Below are 20,197 nucleotides of genomic sequence, written 5' to 3' on the forward strand. Positions count from 1 at the left end.
TGCCAGCTTCTTCTTCCCTGATACGCTGTTTCTCACAAAATGGAGGGAGGGATTTTGCAATACCTCTTACAATGGATCGTAGAACCAGCAAAACAGCATAGTGTGTGTCACATCTTACACGATAGGTCACAATCTTACGGCTGTGCCGTAAGATCTATGATCCAGCTATACGACAGTGGGGACGCACATCGGCATCGTAAATGTACACAAACATACAATGGCCCTCATTCAGAGGCGCTCGCAAAATGCGAGCGGTTGTTCTGAATGAGGGCGGCCGCTTGTGTTTTGAAGTGCGGCCTCCTGGTCACTAGCTAAGCTGTGGATTACCACCCACAGCTTTAGCGACCGACCAGGTTGATGGTTGCGATGGTCGTGACGATCGGGGCTTACGACGAGACCCTAAGATTGGGTCTCGGCAACTGCAAGCCCCAGGGAGCTTCCTGCTCTGATCGACCAGGAAGTTCCCCACTGACATCACTGCTGATGTCAGTGCGGCCACCCACAAAACGGCAAGCGTTCCTTAAGGAACACCTCCGTTTGTGAAACCACCCCCCCTCCCCACCTAGTAAATGGGGCGAACTGTCGATCAACATCGACAGCCGCCGCTTTTGTAGTGAGGGGCTTGCGCACGTGCAGTGCGGCCGCTGCGTGTACGCAGTGCCTGAACATCGACCGCTTGCGAGCGCTCAGCACTTGCGAACGGGTCTGAATAAGATCCAATGTGCACAATTGATCGTTACGATAGATCGAAATCGTCCCAATCATGCAAAAAATTGCACCGTGTATGGGCCGTATAAAGTTTTAGAATACTGACAAATGTCTACAAGTAATTTCCAACTGTAAGTATTTTTTCTTAAACTGTGGTTTATGATATATGTGTTTTTAACATTATATGTGAACAATAAATAAGAAACTCTTATGTTTAATGATAAACACCTACACGGCTCTTTCTGGTTCTTTAGTTTTGCTTTACGTTTGCATTTGTTTTACCAGGATTGTGTAGACTTACAGCGCCACTATGTTTGTTCTTATTCATGTAGTTACCAACCAAGAGACTATTTGTTTTCTTTTAGAGGCTGCTTAGATGTACCAATTGCAATCTGCTGTTACATATTGTGTTTTAAGATCTATACTCACCTCTGAAGTGCCTTCATCAGCGCCCCTTATATCCACATATATGTGACAACCCTCACCAGTACATTTATTGTAGAGATGTGAGGTAGTGGGAAAAACCCTGAATACGTCAGGGCAATGCCAGAAAAAAGGGACAGATATATACTGATAGTATAGAGAAATATACAGACAGGCAGCGCTAGCATAAGTCACATACAATGCAGAAATACAATATAATGCAGAATGGCGCTACAATCATCTACACAGATTCTGTGGTCAGAGACCCTACATCTGCTAGGCTATAGCGCTACATTACCTGACTCCAGGAAGAGGTATATAGGGGGACCGGACCCTGCGTATCCCTGAGAGAGCTGTGGCTGAGCCTGGAGAAAATGGCCGCCGAAGACCTCTGAGGGGGGTCAGAGGAGGAGAGCAGCCCAGGGACGCGATACCTCAGAGGAATGGCGCCCTGAGCTGAGGGGATGGGACACTTTAATGGGGAAAGCTGACCTCCCCATGCTGATATGCAACCACCGGGATGCTGGATTCCCGTTCCATCTGTACCCTGGTGGTCTAGTGGATCACGTTGGACAAAGCCTGTGTTCACTCTCAGCGCCTCCGGTCTGTCTCCTGAGACCGGAGTTTAGACTGCCAATCCGCAGGTCACCACAAGCGATGACCCGCCTTACCTGTCCTTTGTGTCCGGGCTGCAGTCTGGGTCCGTCCGCAGGGCTGGCTAGTGAGAACCCCCGGGATGCCCGCTGAAACCCCCAGCCGAAGCTGGCGTTGCGGCGCCCGGAGGGGTGACAGAGCGGCAGCGCAGACGTCCTGCGGACAGTCTGCTGCTGCTCGCTCAGTAGATAAATTAAAATCATAAAAAGAAAGCTGTTTGGGCTGCCAAAGCAGCGCACTGCATAATGGTGACCCGACTCTGGCCGGGCACCGATGAAATTGAGGTGCCTCTGGCTCGGGGGTGGGGTATGGGGGTTGGACCAGTGCATCCTGGGAGCTGAAAGCTTTAACTGTGTGGTGCCTGGTCCTCAACCACCACCTACACCCCAAGGTCTCCCTGTGGAGCCCTATGGACCCTGAAGAAGAAATAGAAATAAATTAAATCAAAAAATAAAAGCTTGGGCTGCATAAGGCAGCCCCCTATTATAATGGTGGTCCAGCTCCTACCGGACACCAACGAAACTGAAGTGACCTCAGGCTGGGGGTAGGGTATAGGGAAGGGGTATATTGGGGAAGGGGTATATTAGGGCACATTACAGCCCCCCTCCTGCAGTGTGACACTGTGCTGCTGTCGCCTCTGTACCTGGGTACTGTCAGTGTATGAGGTGTGACTCTGTGTGTGATGGGGAGTATATTGGGGGGGGGGGGAATATTAGGGCACAATACAGCCCCCCTGTGCTGCTGTCTCCTCTCCTCACCCCTTGTTCCCAGCAGAGCAAATTCGTTATAAATAAAGTTGGTAGGAGATGGAGAAGCCTGGGAGCAGCAATATGGCGGCGGCTGTGGCTGTGACGGCGTCATCCCTGTCACCCTGAGCGGCGCTGGGTGTAGGAAGATGGCGGACACTTCCGGTGGCGCTCCCGGCGCGTCCCCGGCGCCCTTTCTCCTCTGCTCGTGCCCGCGCCCGCGCGCCCGCCGGAAGGAAGGAGCCGCCATTACAGGAGGAGCCCCGAGTCACCCGGATACACCCGGAAACCGCGGCCGGGGGCTCGCTGACACCCGACTCACCAGGAGATTGGATGTGCTCGCGGCGGGTGTCACGTCTGCAGCCCGCCCCCCTGCAACACCCGGGAGCCCACAGCTAGGCCCTGTACACCCGGAAACCCAGCCCGGGCCTCATCTACACCCGAGTCCCGAAGGAGAGCACAGAAAGCCGGGTGAGAGAGCGGTGACAGATGTCCTGTCTGTGTGTGAGCGGGGATCCGGGTGTCATGTGCTCCCCCTCCCCCATTATATACATGTTATATACCACCCCCCATTATATACATATATTATATACCACCCCCCCATTATATACATATATTATATACCACCCCCCCATTATATACATATATTATATACCACCCCCCCATTATATACATATATTATATACCACCCCCCCATTATATACATATATTATATACCACCCCCCCATTATATACATATATTATATACCACCCCCCCATTATATACATATATTATATACCACCCCCCCATTATATACATATATTATATACCACCCCCCCATTATATACATGTTATATACCACCCCCCCATTATATACATATTATATACCACCCCCCCATTATATACATATATTATATACCACCCCCCGTTATATACATATATTATATACCACCCCCCCATTATATACATATATTATATACCACCCCCCCATTATATACATATATTATATACCACCCCCCCATTATATACATGTTATATACCACCCCCCCATTATATACATATTATATACCACCCCCCATTATATACATATATTATATACCACCCCCCCATTATATACATATATTATATACCACCCCCCGTTATATACATATATTATATACCACCCCCCCATTATATACATATATTATATACCACCCCCCCATTATATACATATATTATATACCACCCCCCCATTATATACATGTTATATACCACCCCCCCATTATATACATATTATATACCACCCCCCCATTATATACATATATTATATACCACCCCCCGTTATATACATATATTATATACCACCCCCCCATTATATACATATATTATATACCACCCCCCCATTATATACATATATTATATACCACCCCCCCATTATATACATGTTATATACCACCCCCCCATTATATACATATTATATACCACCCCCCCATTATATACATATATTATATACCACCCCCCGTTATATACATATATTATATACCACCCCCCATTATATACATATATTATATACCACCCCCCCATTATATACATGTTATATACCACCCCCCCATTATATACATATTATATACCACCCCCCCATTATATACATATATTATATACCACCCCCCCATTATATACATGTTATATACCACCCCCCCATTATATACATGTTATATACCACCCCCCCATTATATACATATTATATACCACCCCCCATTATATACATATATTATATACCACCCCCCCATTATATACATATATTATATACCACCCCCCCATTATATACATATATTATATACCACCCCCCCATTATATACATATATTATATACCACCCCCCCATTATATACATATATTATATACCACCCCCCCATTATATACATATATTATATACCACCCCCCCATTATATACATATATTATATACCACCCCCCCATTATATACATGTTATATACCACCCCCCCATTATATACATATTATATACCACCCCCCATTATATACATATATTATATACCACCCCCCCATTATATACATATATTATATACCACCCCCCGTTATATACATATTATATACCACCCCCCCATTATATACATATTATATACCACCCCCCCATTATATACATATATTATATACCACCCCCCCATTATATACATATATTATATACCAGCCCCCATTATATACATATATTATATACCACCCCCCCATTATATACATATTATATACCACCCCCTATTATATACACATATACCCCCCATTATATACATATTATATACCACCCCCCCATTATATACATATTATATACCACCCCCCATTATATACATATTATATACCACCCCCCATTATATACACATTATATACCACCCCCCATTATATACACATATTATATACCACCCCCCATTATATACACATATTATATACCACCCCCATTATATACACATATTATATACCACCCCCCATTATATACATGTTATATACCACCCCCCATTATATACATGTTATATACACCCCTCATTATATACATGTTATATGCACCCCCCATTATATGCATGTTATATACACCCCCCATTATATGCATGTTATATAAACCCCCCATTATATACACATATTATATACCACCCCCCATTATATACATATTATATATACCACCCCCATTATATACATATTATATACCACCCCCCATTATATACATATTATATACCACCCCCCATTATATACATATTATATACCACCCCCCATTAGATACATATTATATACCACCCCCCATTAGATACATGTTATAAACACCCCCCATTAGATACATGTTATATACACCCCCATTAGATACATATTGTATACACATATATACCACCCCCCATTATATACACATATATACCACCCCCCATTATATACACATATATACCACCCCCCATTATATATACCACCCCCCATTATATACCCATATATACCACCCCCATTATATACCCATATATACCACCCCCATTATATACCCATATATACCACACCCCATTATATACCCATATATACCACCCCCCATTATATACACATATATACCACCCACCATTATATACATATTATATATCACATATATACCACCCCCCATTATATAGACATATATACCACCCCCCATTATATAGACATATATACCACCCCCCATTATATAGACATATATACCACCCCCCATTATATAGACATATATACCACCCCCCATTATATAGACATATATACCACCCCCCATTATATACACATATATACCACCCCCCATTATATACCCATATATACCACCCCCCATTATATACCCATATATACCACCCCCCATTATATACCCATATATACCACCCCCCATTATATACCCATATATACCACCCCCCATTATATACCCATATATACCACCCCCCATTATATACCCATATATACCACCCCCCATTATATACCCATATATACCACCCCCCATTATATACCCATATATACCACCCCCCCATTATATACACATATATACCACCCCACCATTATATACATGTTACATACACCCCACCATTATATACACGTTATATACACCCCACCATTTTGTTATATATGTTATATACATGTTATATACACCCCCATTATATACATTTTATATACACCCCCATTATATACATGTTATATACACCCCACCATTATACATACACCCCCATTTACATGTTATATACACACCCCCATTATATATGTATTATATAAATCCACCATTATATACACATATTCACCTCCCATTATATACCCATATATACCACCCCCCATTATATACCCATATATACCACCCCCATTATATACCCATATATACCACCCCCCATTATATACCACCCCCCATTATATACCCATATATACCACCCCCCATTATATACATGTTATATACACCCCCTCATTATATACCACCCGCATTATATACATATATATATATATGTTCTATACACCCCCCTCATTTACATATATTATATACCACCCCCCATTATATACATATTATATACCACCCCCCAATATATATATATATTATATACCACCCCCCAATATATACATGTTATATACACCCCCCTCCTTTTATACATGTTATATACACCGCACCATTATATACATGTTATATTCACAGCGCCATTATACACATGTTATATACACCCCACCATTATATACACGTTATATACACCCCACCATTATATACACGTTATATACACCCCACCATTATATACACATGTTATATACACCCCACCATTATATACACATGTTATATACACCCCACCATTATATACACATGTTATATACACCCCACCATTATATACACATGTAATATACACCCCACCATTATATACACATGTTATATACACCCCACCATTCTATACACATGTTATATACACCCCACCATTATATACACATGTTATATACACCCCACCATTATATACACATGTTATATACACCCCACCATTATATAAACATGTTATATACACCCCACCATTATATACACCCCCCCATTATATAAATGTTTTATACACACCCCATTATATACATGTTATATACACTCCACTATTATGTACATATATACATGTTCTATACACCCCCCCACCATTATATACATGTTATATACACCCCCCAATATTATATACATGTTATATACACTCCCCATTATTATATACATGTTATATACACCCCCCATTATTATATACATGTTATATACACCCCCCATTATTATATACATGTTATATACACCCCCCATTATTATATACATGTTATATACACCCCCCATTATTATATACATGTTATATACACCCCCCATTATTATATACATGTTATATACACCCCCCATTATTATATACATGTTATATACACCCCCCATTATTATATACATGTTATATACACCCCCCATTATTATATACATGTTATATACACCCCCCATTATTATATACATGTTATATACACCCCCCATTATTATATACATGTTATATACACCCCCTCATTGTTATATACATGTTATATACATCCCCCTCATTATATACATGTTATATACACCCCACCATTATATGCATGTTATATACACCCCACCATTTTGTTATATATGTTATATACACCCCCATTATATACATGTTATATACACCCCACCATTATACATACACCCCCATTATTTACGTTATATACACACCCCCATTATATATGTATAAATCCACCATTATATACACATTATATTCACCTCCCATTATATACACATTATATTCCACACCCCCATAATATACATGTTATATACACACCCCATTATATAGATATATGCCACCCCCCATTATTTACATATTCTATACACCCCACTATTATATACATATTTCTACTTCAGGGTCCATAGGGTATCCACAGGATACCTTGGGGTATAGGTGTGACGTCAGTCGCAGGGCACCAAAGAGTTAAGCTTTCAGCCTCCCAGGATGCACTAGGTCCCCCTCCTATACCCCGCCCCCGGGCCAAGGCACCTCAGTTTAGTTTGGTGCCCGGCCGGAGTCGGGTGCACCTGTTGGAGTGGGGGCTAGAAGAGCCCCTGAAGCTTTTTCTTCATGCAGCTGTGGCTGCACATCTGGATGAACAGCATGGACAGTCAGTCCTGACGTCCATGCTGTCTTCCCTACACCCCGCCGGTACCAGAACGCCGGTACTGATCCGGGGATGCTGGTGGGCATCTGGGGTCACAGCTAGCGGTGACCCCAGATGCTCCGGACCATGGCCGGATTCAAGGGGGACAGAGGTAAGCAGCGGGGTCCCGCGGTGGGTCCCCGCTGATCACATGGTCCTAAGTCCCCAGGCAGGGGGCTCCCTGGGGACTGGCTGCAGCGTGGAGCCAGGCGACCAACCTGCGCTTCCACTACCCCCTGGGACAGCGGACCGCAGCAGAGCGGTAGCGCTGCGGCGTCCCAGGGGTTAAATGCATGCCAGGGGAGCGCGCCTTCCCTGTCTCACAGCCGGCGCCTCCCCCGCTGCACACAGCCCTCTCTGCATGCTGCCGACTGGTCCTGTGGCAGCGCTCCTCCCCCAGGCCAGCCTCCTCTCTGCTCCTCGGCGGCCATCTTCTCCAGAACGCATGGTGAACGCTGCTGGAAGCGCTGGACGGAAGCATCGTGGTCTGGTTCCCCCCGCATACCTCTCCTCCGCTGTGGCTCAGGTCTGTGTATGCAGCGCTGTGTCCTACCAGGCCCTGTGTCTGTGTAGTTGAGTAATCAGCGCTGTTAGTGCAGGAATTGTTATTTCTCTGCATTGTATGTGACTGTGCTAGCGCTGCCTGTAACTTTTCTTCTCTAAACTGTCAGCTTTATTACTGTCCCTGTTCTTCTGCTAAAGCCCTTGCGGTGCGGTGCTGCAGGGTGGTCTCTCGCCTATTTAATACTTAATTGGTGAGAGAGGTCACATACGTGGTGCCATCATGTCTGAAAGTGATTTTCCCCTCCGGCTACAGTGTACCACGTGCAAAGTACCGTTAGCGGAGGGGGAGGGTAGCGCGGAGGGCCTTTGCCGGCAGTGTTTGTCCATGGCGCGGCCTATTACGGTTACAGCACCGGTACAGGAGCCGCCCTGGGCTTGTTTCGCTCAGGCGTTAACAGCTTTAGTGGGCCAGTTAGCTCCGCAGCCCGCGTTTACTCCGATGGGTTTGTCCCAGCAGTCTGTGGTGTCGTCACCCATGCAGGGGTTCCCACTACAATTGGTGGTACCCCACAGTCTCCCTATTTCCCCGCTCCCGGGTTCTCAGGAGCCAGCGTGGGTTAACTCCCTGACGAGTTCTGTACAGCACTTGTCGGATGTGTTGCAAGGGGAGTCTGTGATGCGGCCTCATAAAAGGCCGGTGGCGTCTCTGTCCGCTCCTTATGAGGATGACGAAGGGACGTCTGATGATGGGGAGATTCTGGATCCTTACGATCAGGAACCTCTCCATACTAAGGACGCTGATGCTAAGTCCAAAGTATATATTCCTGGACTTATTCGGGCGGTCCGCACAGCCTTGGTGATTGAGGACGAAGCAGCTAAATCTAAGTATGCCTTTTTCAAAGATGTGAAGGGCGATGCCACAGTCTTTCCTCTTTCGGGTCAGTTGGTGGACCATTTAGAGGAGGCGTGGAAACAACCTGGCAAAAGATACCAGCCGCAGAGACGCCTGGCGGTGGCTTATCCGTTCGCGGATAATTATTTTGCTAAGTGGGAATCCCCTCCACAGGTGGATTCTCACGTGACCCGTCTTGTCCGTAGTGCCACATTGCCGATGCCATCCATGTCCTCCCTTAAGGATGCTACGGACCGCAAGGTAGAAATCTGCCTGAAGTCCGCTTATTCCCTTGCAGGGGGGGCAGCACGGCCGGCTATGGCCATTTGCTGGGTTGCCAGAGCGATGGAGCGCTGGGCGGATTCATTAGAGGCTTCTTTTGAATCCGACTGTCCGGCTGAACAGGCGGAGTTGATTGGCAATCTCCGTGATTCGGCCACCTACATCAACGAGGCGGCTCTAGACATTAGTACTCTGGTGTCTAGAATTTCTTCAGCAGCGGTAGCTGCTCGTCGCACCTTGTGGCTGCGATCCTGGAAGGCGGACGCAGATTCCAAGAAAGGTCTGGAAGCGTTGCCGTTTACCGGAGAAGTTCTCTTCGGTCCGGATCTGGATAAGATTGTGGCCACGCTGGCGGCAGCCAAATCTGCTTGTCTCCCGTCGGCCGCTGCTCCTTCTGGTTCGGGACCATCGTCCTTTCGGTCATCTAGGGCCCAGGGCAGGCCCAAACCACAGTCGTTTCCTCGACAGGCTGGCCCTAAGAAATCGGTCAAGCCCCGGAAGCAGGCATGGAGTACCAGATGTCCGGCCCCCAAGCCAGATGACAAGCCTGCGGCCTGACGGTCCGGGCCTCCCTTTGGGGGATCCCAGGGTGGGAGGCCGCCTGCTACAGTTCGCCCAGTGTTGGTCGACCACTACGACAGACACTTGGGTTCTGGAGGTGGTTTCCCACGGATACGCCCTCTCCTTCCGGCACAGACCCCCGGCTCGCTTCTTCACCACGGGTCTCCCATCAGACCGGAACAAGGCTACGGAGCTGCGGAAGGTATTGCACACTATGCTCCAGGCTGGAGTTATAGTGCCTGTTCCATTCTCCCAGAGGGGCCAGGGTTTCTATTCAAATCTATTTTTGGTACAGAAACCCAATGGGTCATATCGTCCGATTCTCAACCTCAAAGCACTCAACAAGTCTTTGCGGGTCCCGAAGTTTCGGATGGAGACCCTACGGTCCATCATTCTGGCGCTGGAACCTGGGGACTACTTGGTGTCATTGGACATACAGGACGCTTACCTGCATGTCCCTATTCTTTTGCGCCATCAACAGTTCCTCAGGTTTGCAATCCGCAGCGACCACTTCCAGTTTCGGGCGTTACCTTTTGGCCTGGCAACAGCACCACGTGTTTTCACCAAGGTGATGGCGGTCATGGCGGCTTCTCTGCGGCTGCAGGGAGTCCGCATGTTACCGTATTTGGACGACCTGTTATTGGTGGCAGGATCTCCAGAGCTCCTGTTACGCCACTTGGACCTGACCATTGCACTGCTGCAACGGCACGGCTGGCTAATCAACTGGCAGAAGTCCACTCTAATCCCGTCTCGGAGGATTCTGCATCTTGGAGCCTTATTGGACTCGGGACAGCAAAGGATCTTCGTGACGGAGGACAAGATCTCTGCTTTACAGTCAAGGGTGCGCAGTTGCCTGCACAGCCGCCGGGTGTCCTTACACTCGGCGATGAGGTTACTGGGCTCCATGGTGTCGGTGTTCGACATGGTGGAATACGCCCAGTTTCACTCCAGACCTCTGCAGCACCTGATCCTGTCCAAGTGGAACGGGCTGACTCAGTCTCTGAAGTCCCAGACGATTGTGCTCACCCAGGAGGTTCGCCTGTCCCTTACGTGGTGGTTACAGACGACCCACCTCAACAAGGGACGTCCGTTCTGGGTTCCAAATTGGGTCCTGTTGACAACGGACGCCAGTCTTCGGGGCTGGGGAGCAGTTTCGGGTCCACACTTGTTCCAGGGCAGGTGGACGCCGACAGAAGCGGAGCTTCCAATAAATATCTTGGAACTCCGTGCGGTCTTCAATGCTCTCCAGCAGGCACAGCGGTTTCTCAAGGGTCGCCCGGTGCAGGTCCAGTCGGACAACGCTACCACCGTGGCCTACATAAACAGGCAAGGAGGAACTCGCAGTCGGGCGGCTCTCGTAGAGGTCTCTCGGATCCTGGTTTGGGCGGAGCGCAATCTTCCGGCCATATCAGCGGTCTTCATCCCGGGAGTGCTCAATTGGGAGGCGGACTTTCTAAGTCGCCAGGACGTTCATCCGGGGGAATGGTCCCTGCACCCGGACGTTTTTCAACTACTGGTGGACAGGTGGGGTCTTCCACAAATCGACCTCATGGCGTCCCGGCACAACAACAAGTTGCCGGTGTACGGGTCTCGCACAAGAGACGAAGGGGCGTCTCTGGTGGATGCTCTGTCCGTCCGGTGGACGTTCCGGTTCGCATACCTGTTCCCTCCGGTCTCCCTTCTTCCACGGGTAATCCGGAAATTCAAACAGGAAGGAGGGACGCTCCTGTTGATAGCTCCCGCGTGGCCCAGACGGCACTGGTTCTCAGACCTTCAGGGTCTGTCCGTGGACAGTCCTCTGCGGTTGCCGCTACGACCGGACCTTCTGTCTCAGGGTCCTTGCCTTCACCCGGACCTGACTCGGCTGTCTTTGACGGCGTGGCTGTTGAGACGGCCATGCTGAGGTCTCGGGGGTTTTCCAGCTCTGTGGTGCGTACCATGTTACGAGCTCGGAAACCGTCTTCCGCGAGGATATACCATCGCGTGTGGCATACGTTCTTCCAGTGGTGTCGACCGAGAGGTTATGCACCGCGGGAGTTTCGTCTGTCTCGGATTCTCGCCTTCCTGCAAGCGGGACTAGATCATGGGCTTCGCCTTGCTTCTTTGAAGGTACAGGTTTCGGCCCTATCTGTCTGGTTTCACCGTAGGATTGCTACAATCCCGGATGTGCGCACCTTTATGCAGGGTGTTCTCCGCATTCAGCCGCCCTTTGTTCCACCTGTGGCGCCTTGGGATTTGGCTGTGGTCCTGAGGGCTCTCCAAGGACCGCCGTTTGAACCACTGGGCTCAGTGGATCTTAAATGGCTAACAGCTAAGACTGTTTTCCTTCTGGCCATTGCTTCGGCCAGACGTGTTTCTGAGTTAGGGGCTCTTTCTTGTAGACCCCCTTTCTTGGTTTTTTATGGGAACAGGGCAGTACTCCGCACTCGGCCCGAGTTTCTTCCCAAAGTTGTTTCCCAGTTTCATGTTAACGAGGAAATAGTTGTTCCGGCCTTTAACTCACCGGGTCTTTCCGTGGGTGAGGCCTCTTTGGATGTTGTGCGGGCCTTAAGGACTTATGTTGACCGCACTTCTTCGTTTAGGAAGTCGGACGCTTTGTTTGTCCTCTATGGCTTCCGTAAAAAGGGTTGGCCTGCTTCAAAGCAAACTTTGGCAGCCTGGATCCGTATGGCTATTTCTGAAGCTTATCTTCATGAAGGCCTACCGGTCCCTCCTTCTCTGAAGGCTCATTCCACTAGGTCTGTGGGTCCTTCTTGGGCAGCTCGACGTGGTGCCTCGGCAGTTCAGATCTGCAAGGCTGCTACGTGGTCTTCTGTCCATACCTTCGTGAGGTACTACAGGTTTGACACCTTCGCCTCTCAGGATGCTTCCTTCGGGCGGCGGATTCTCCTTTCTGCACAGGAGCGTCCCCACCCTTAAAGGATACTGCTTTGGGACATCCCCAAGGTATCCTGTGGATACCCTATGGACCCTGAAGTAGAAAATATGAGATATGGTAAGAACTTACCCTTGTTATCTCTATTTCTACGAAGTCCATAGGGTTCCACAGGACTCCCGCCCTGTCGCACCTGTGCTGCAGATGGGCTTTGCTCTGGTCACCGGTTTTCCGTCTCCCTCTGGTGAGAATGTGATTCTTGTATGTGTCCAGATCTTTGTTCTCTCTCTTCCTTCTCCTCCTCCGGCCTATGGCTTGGTAACTAACTGAGGTGCCTTGGCCCGGGGGCGGGGTATAGGAGGGGGACCTAGTGCATCCTGGGAGGCTGAAAGCTTAACTCTTTGGTGCCCTGCGACTGACGTCACACCTATACCCCAAGGTATCCTGTGGAACCCTATGGACTTCGTAGAAATAGAGATAACAAGGGTAAGTTCTTACCATATCTCATATTATATACACCCCGATTATACACATTATATACCACCCCCATTATATACATGATCGATACACCAACCATTATATGCATGTTATATAGACCCCCATTATATACACTTTGTATACCACCCCCATTATATACATACCCCATTATGAACACGTCACCCCATTATTTACATGTTATATACACCCCCATTCTACACATTATTTGCCACCCCCATTATATACACCACCCCTATATTTACATGTTATATACACCCCACCATTATATACATATTATATATACGTCCCCCATTAAACACATTATATATCATCCCCATTATATACACATATTATATACACCCCCATTATGTACATGTTATATACATATGATATACATTCCCCATTCTATACATATTATATACAACCCCATTATATACATATATATATACCCCCCACCATTATATACCCCCACCATTATATACACATATACAACCCCCATTATATAGATGTTATATATACACCCCACCGTTATATAGATGTTATCTATACACCCCACCGTTATATAGATGTTATCTATACACCCCACCGTTATATAGATGTTATCTATACACCCCACCGTTATATAGATGTTATCTATACACCCCACCGTTATATAGATGTTATCTATACACCCCACCGTTATATAGATGTTATCTATACACCCCACCGTTATATAGATGTTATCTATACACCCCACCGTTATATAGATGTTATCTATACACCCCACCGTTATATAGATGTTATCTATACACCCCACCGTTATATAGATGTTATCTATACACCCCACCGTTATATAGATGTTATCTATACACCCCACCGTTATATAGATGTTATCTATACACCCCACCGTTATATAGATGTTATCTATACACCCCACCGTTATATAGATGTTATCTATACACCCCACCGTTATATAGATGTTATCTATACACCCCACCGTTATATAGATGTTATCTATACACCCCACCGTTATATAGATGTTATATATATACCCGATGTTACATATACACCCCCCATTATATATACATGTTATATACACCCCACCGTTATATATACACCCCACCATTATATACATATTATATACACCCCACCATTATATACTGTACATCAGAGGTCACCAACCTTAAAAGCTACTTGAAAAATGAACCTTCTAAAGAGCTACTAAAATTGTAGGGAAAAAAATCTGGCTAATCGAAAAAGTGAAGATCATTTAATGAAAAGTAAAAAAAAAATATTTAATAAAATATAACACTGCATTTAATTATTAGTGATATCGTTGTAACTTGTAAATACAATTTAAGAACAGGCACATTTCACTGTTAATTACCGTCTCCAAGGAGTACCTCCTTGAGCTGGTAATTAACAGTGAAATGTACAGTAGAGGAGCAAAATATATAGGCAGCGCTGCTGTGATTTTTCCGGTAGGGCTGGGGCGGTACACCCTTGCTTCGTCGTAGTGTAGACACTGTGGGTGGAAGCACGTCAGGTGATTCATGTAGAGGCTGCGGAAGTCACCTGACGTGTTTCCTTGTGGCTCCACCCCCCACGTCGACGCCACGGGGGAGTACACATATCAGAGGTCACTTCCTCCTAGTTATCTGCGCTGCTGCTCAATCACCCCTCCGGTGCTGCAATGCCAGTACTGATCTGGGGATCTCGACGGGCATTCCGGGGGTCATCGCTAACCAGGGCCCCCGGAGAGGACCCAGACTGCACCAAGACAACCGGGGACAGGTAAGACGGATCGCCGCTTGCGGTGATCCGCATGTTATAGCAGTCGATTCCTCTGGTCTCAGGGGACAGACCGGAGGTGCTGGGTGTGGGCTCAGGCCATCGCGTTCCACTGGACCACCAAGGACTTATCGGTGCTGGAAACCAGCGTCCCAGGGAGTAATAACCAGCCAGGGCAGACAGCTTCCCTGAGTTGCTCTCCTCCTTCGGACACGACCCCTCTGAGCTCTCCGGCGGCCATTTTCTCTGGTTCAGTCACAGTTCTCCCAGGACAGCGTGGTCTGGTCCCCCTGCATACCTCTCCCCAGGGTCAGCGTATGTAGCGCTATTTCCTAGCAGACGTCTGTGTAGTTGAGTATAGTGCCCCTTTGCAGCATCTTTCCTGCATTGTATGTGACTTGTGCTAGCTCTCAGCTTATGGCTATACCCTCTCTCTTTTTCTCTCCTAATACAGGTGTTATTAGGGTGGCTCATACCTGACCATATATATTGCTGAGATCGGTCACATACTGTTGTGTACTGCACTGAGCCATATCTTGGCAACGGGTTCCTGCAGCTTCCATAAGCATAAGACAGGACCAGTATATTGCTCCCTGTTAGTATCTATACATAGCAGTGGTTACTTTGTACACAGTGCGCTAGTGTGCGTCATGTACCCAGCAGACATGTCTGACGAGGGTAATGGGCACATGCCCGTACTTATGTCGCAAACTTGCAGATCATGTACTGCGGTTTTCAGTGAGGAGGATGTGGTGCGGGATGGGTTATGTGCGAGATATTATACCTCGCCAGGTGCCCCGACATCAGTACAGGAGCCCCCTTGGGTGTTTTTTCCCCAGATGCTGGCCTCCTTTGTGGACCGCCTGGCGGTTCCTCCTATGGGGGGTACCACAGCAGTCCGTCCCTCACTCACAGGGACTACCACTGATTGTGCAGACCCCTCCTGTACCACAGCAGGCAGTCATTCCCACAGTGGGATTATTACAGGGTGGTCCACCACCATGGGTGGATGTTTTATCTACCTCCGTACAGAGTCCTGCTACAGCCATTCAGGCCATGTTGCAGAGTGAGAAACCTGTACGACCAGCTAAGTGTCCTGTGTTGTCATCTCAATCCACACAGCTATCACAGTCTGACATGTCATCTGATGACGGAGAGGTGGCTGATGCCTCTAACCCATGTCCCCTCGGCAAGAGGTGGAGCCCAATTCCAGAATTAATATCCCTGCCTTGGTGCATGCGGTCAGATCCGCATTGGTTATAGAGGATGACGAACCAGCCCCTAAATCCAAACACCCTCTGTTTAAACAGATAAAGGTGTCTTCGGCAGTGTTCCCTCTGTCAGATCAGCTGGTGGGTCACATGGCTGAGGCCTGGTGAGAGGTATCAACCTCAGAAACGTCTGACCTCATGTTACCGATTTCCTGAGGCTCATTGTAAGAAGTGGGAATCGCCCCCTGCAATGAATTCACACGTTACACGAGTAATTAAAAGTGCAACGTTGCCTATGCCTCCACTTCTTCCTTAAAGGATCCTACGGATAGGAAGGTAGAAACTTGCCTAAAGTCTATGGGCCTGATTCAGAGGCGGTCGGAGGATGCAAGCGGTTGCTCAGAAACTGGGCTGCCGCTTGCATCCTGGCCGCCCGCCTCTGTTGCGGTCGTTAGGCTGTGGGTTTACACCCACAGCTCTAACGACCGCTCCGGTGATGGTGACCATCGGGGCTTACGACGAGACCCTAGGGTAGGGTCTCGCTTGTCGTAAGCCCCGGAGAGCTTCTGGCTCTGTCTGAGCCGGAAGCTCTCCTCCCCCAAACGATAGGCGTTCCCATGGGAACGCCTCCGTTTGGGCTGCCACCCCCCCGGCCCGCCTTCCAAACGGGGCGAGCTGTCAATCAACATCAACAGCTCGCCCCCTTTGGAAAGAGACCCGCTACGACCAGCGCTGTCGGTCGTAGCGGGTCTCACGAATGCGCACGAGGGAGCCGGCTCCCTCGTGCGCATGCGCACTGGCCAAACATTGAGGCGGCCGTGCGGTCGTAGACCGTACGGCCGCCTCTGAATGAAGGCCTATATACTCTCTTTCAGGAGCTGTTGCTTGGCCATCCGTGGCTATCGCCTGGGTAGCTAAGGCTATAGAGAGTTGGCCCGATACACTTGAGGATTCCTTGGAAGTTCCGGAGAATCAGGTGTCACTGGTCAGCCATATTAGGGATGCGGCTGCATATATATCGGGGAGGCCGCTCTGGATGCTAGTCTACTGACATCTAGGGTCTCGGCTGCGGCCATGTCTGCTCGCCGTTCCCTCTGGCTACGCTATTGGAGTGCGGATGCTGATTCTAAGAAAGGTCTTGAGGCCTTTCCCTATAACGGGGAGATTTTGTTTGGTCCAGACCTGGACAAGATTGTGTCACACGTTGGCCAAATCTGCATTTCTGCCCTCAGCATCTGCTCCTGCAAAGTCTTGAAGCTCCTCCCTTCGGTCCTTTCGTACCCAAGGAAAATCCACAGGGCAGTCCTTCCCTAGGCAGTCCTCTGCCAAGCCTAAGAAACGGGCCTGGAGCACAAGACGCCCGGCCTCCAAACAGGAGGCTAAACACTCAGCCTGATGGGGCGGGCCTCCCTCTGGGGGACCCCAGAGTGGGAGGCCGACTACTTCAGTTCGCCCAGTGCTGGTGTGAAACCACCAAATATCCTTGGGTAAGAGAAGTGGTCTCTCAGGGGTACGCCCTCTCATTCCTTCAAAGGCCTCCCCTCCCAATTTTTCTGCACAGGCCCTCCTTCCGACAAGATCGAGACCTTGCAGATCCAGAAAGCCATACAGTCCTTGCTGCAGGCAGGGGTAATTTGTACCAGTTCCGCTATCTCAACAAAGGACTGGATATTATTCTACTCTCTTCCTGGTTCAGAAACCGAATGGGTCTCATCGGCCTATCCTCAACCTCATATCTCTGAACAAGTTTCTCAGGGTGCCCAGGTTCAGGATGGAAACCTTACGATCCATCATACTGGCTATGGAACCTGGGGATTACATGGTATCACTGGATATTCAGGATGCAAACCTACATGTGCCCATAACGCTTTCTCACCAGCGTTATCTGCGGTTTGCCATACTGCAACAACACTTCCAGTTTCGTGCGCTGCCCTTTGGCCTATCCACGGACCCAAGGGTGTTTACCAAAATTATGGCTGTTGTGGTGGCCCATCTGCTGAGTCAGGGTATCCGTCTCCTACCATATCTGGACGACCTCTTGTTGGGAAATTCTGCAGAAGTGCTTCACCACCACCTGCACCTGACAGTCGCTTGTCTACAAGCACATGGGTGGTTAATCAATTGGCAAAAGTCCACCCTAATTCCGTCACAGAGGATGGTTTATTTGGGAGCTCTTCTGGACTCGCACCAGCAGATAATCTTTCTAACTCCAGAAAAAATCTCCACGCTGCAGCTGCGAGTACGCAGGTGTCTCCACATTCGCAGGGTGTCAGTCCACTCGGCAATGCAGGTTCTGGGATCCACGGTGTCCACATTCGACATGGTAGAATATGCTCAGTTCCATTCCAGGCCCCTGCAGGGTCTGATCCTCTGCAAGTTAAACGGATTATCTCACCAGATCAGAGCTCAGACGATGGAACTCTCTCCGGAGGTGCGTCTGTCCCTCTCTTGGTGGTTATAGAAATCCCATCTAAACAAGGGTCGCCCCTTTTGGATCCCGGACTGGATACTCCTAACAACGGATGCCAGGGTCCTGGGATGCGCCGTGACCATGACTCTTTTCAGGGCAGGTGGACAACGATAGAGGCATCCCTGCCCATCAACATATTGCAATTTCGGGCTGTGTACAGGGCCCTCATGATGGCAAAGCACATTATTCACGGAAAGCCCGTGCAGGTTCAGTCCGACAACGCCACCACAGTGGCTTACATCAACCATCAGGGAGGCACTTGAAGTCTGGCAGCAACGACCGAAGTGTCACACATTCTGACATGAGCAGAATCTCATCTCCTGGCCATTTCAGCAGTGTTCATTCCGGGAGTTAACAAGAGCTGCCGGAGCAAGCCTGGTGGATGCTCTGTCAGTAAAATGGACCTTCCGGTTTGCGTACCTATTTCCTCCAGTCTCCCTGCTTCCTCGAGTTCTTCGGATATTCAAGCAAGACAGAGGCACTGTCCTGGTGGCTCCAGCTTGGCCCAGACATCATTGTTACTCAGCTCTTCAGAGTCTCTCCATCGACACTCTGTTCCTGCTGCCTCAACGTCCGGATCTGTTGTCTCAGGGTCCTTGCCTTTACCCGGACCTGGATCATTTGTCTTTGACGGCGTGGCTATTGAGACATCCCTCCTAATGTCCAAAGGATTCTCTAGCCCGGTCATCTATCGATAGATATATATATCTCATATCTATCTATCCTCCGCCAGGATCTACCACAGAGTGTGGCGTACATATTTCCAGTGGTGTCGTACAAGCGACTATGATCCTCAGGTGTTTTGAATCTCCTTCAAGCTGGATTGGACCTACGCCTGGCCTCATTGAAAGTGCATGCCTCTGCACTGTCAGAGTGGTTCCAACATAGAATTGCTCCGCTTCCGGATATCCACACCTTCCTCCAGGGTGTCCTCCGGATTCAACCTCCCTTTGTCCCACCAGTGGCTCCTTGGGATTTGGCAGTAG

At 48.2% G+C, this 20,197-nt stretch overlaps 1 protein-coding gene across 2 annotated transcripts in view; it reads left to right on the top strand.

Moving 5' to 3' along the window:
• The first annotated feature begins 2,738 nt into the window (after positions 1-2,738).
• Positions 2,739-20,197, top strand: part of ARHGAP35 (Rho GTPase activating protein 35) — a 67,545-nt gene continuing 50,086 nt past the window's right edge. For both annotated transcript variants that reach the window (XM_088468274.1, XM_088468275.1), the window contains exon 1: positions 2,739-3,002. The gene's annotated coding sequence lies outside the window, so the exon portion shown is untranslated. The remainder of the gene's footprint in view (positions 3,003-20,197) is intronic.

Source organism: Taudactylus pleione, unplaced genomic scaffold, assembly GCF_031769625.1.
Source record: "Taudactylus pleione unplaced genomic scaffold, aTauple2 ptg000084l, whole genome shotgun sequence".
NCBI classification, from domain to species: domain Eukaryota; kingdom Metazoa; phylum Chordata; class Amphibia; order Anura; family Myobatrachidae; genus Taudactylus; species Taudactylus pleione.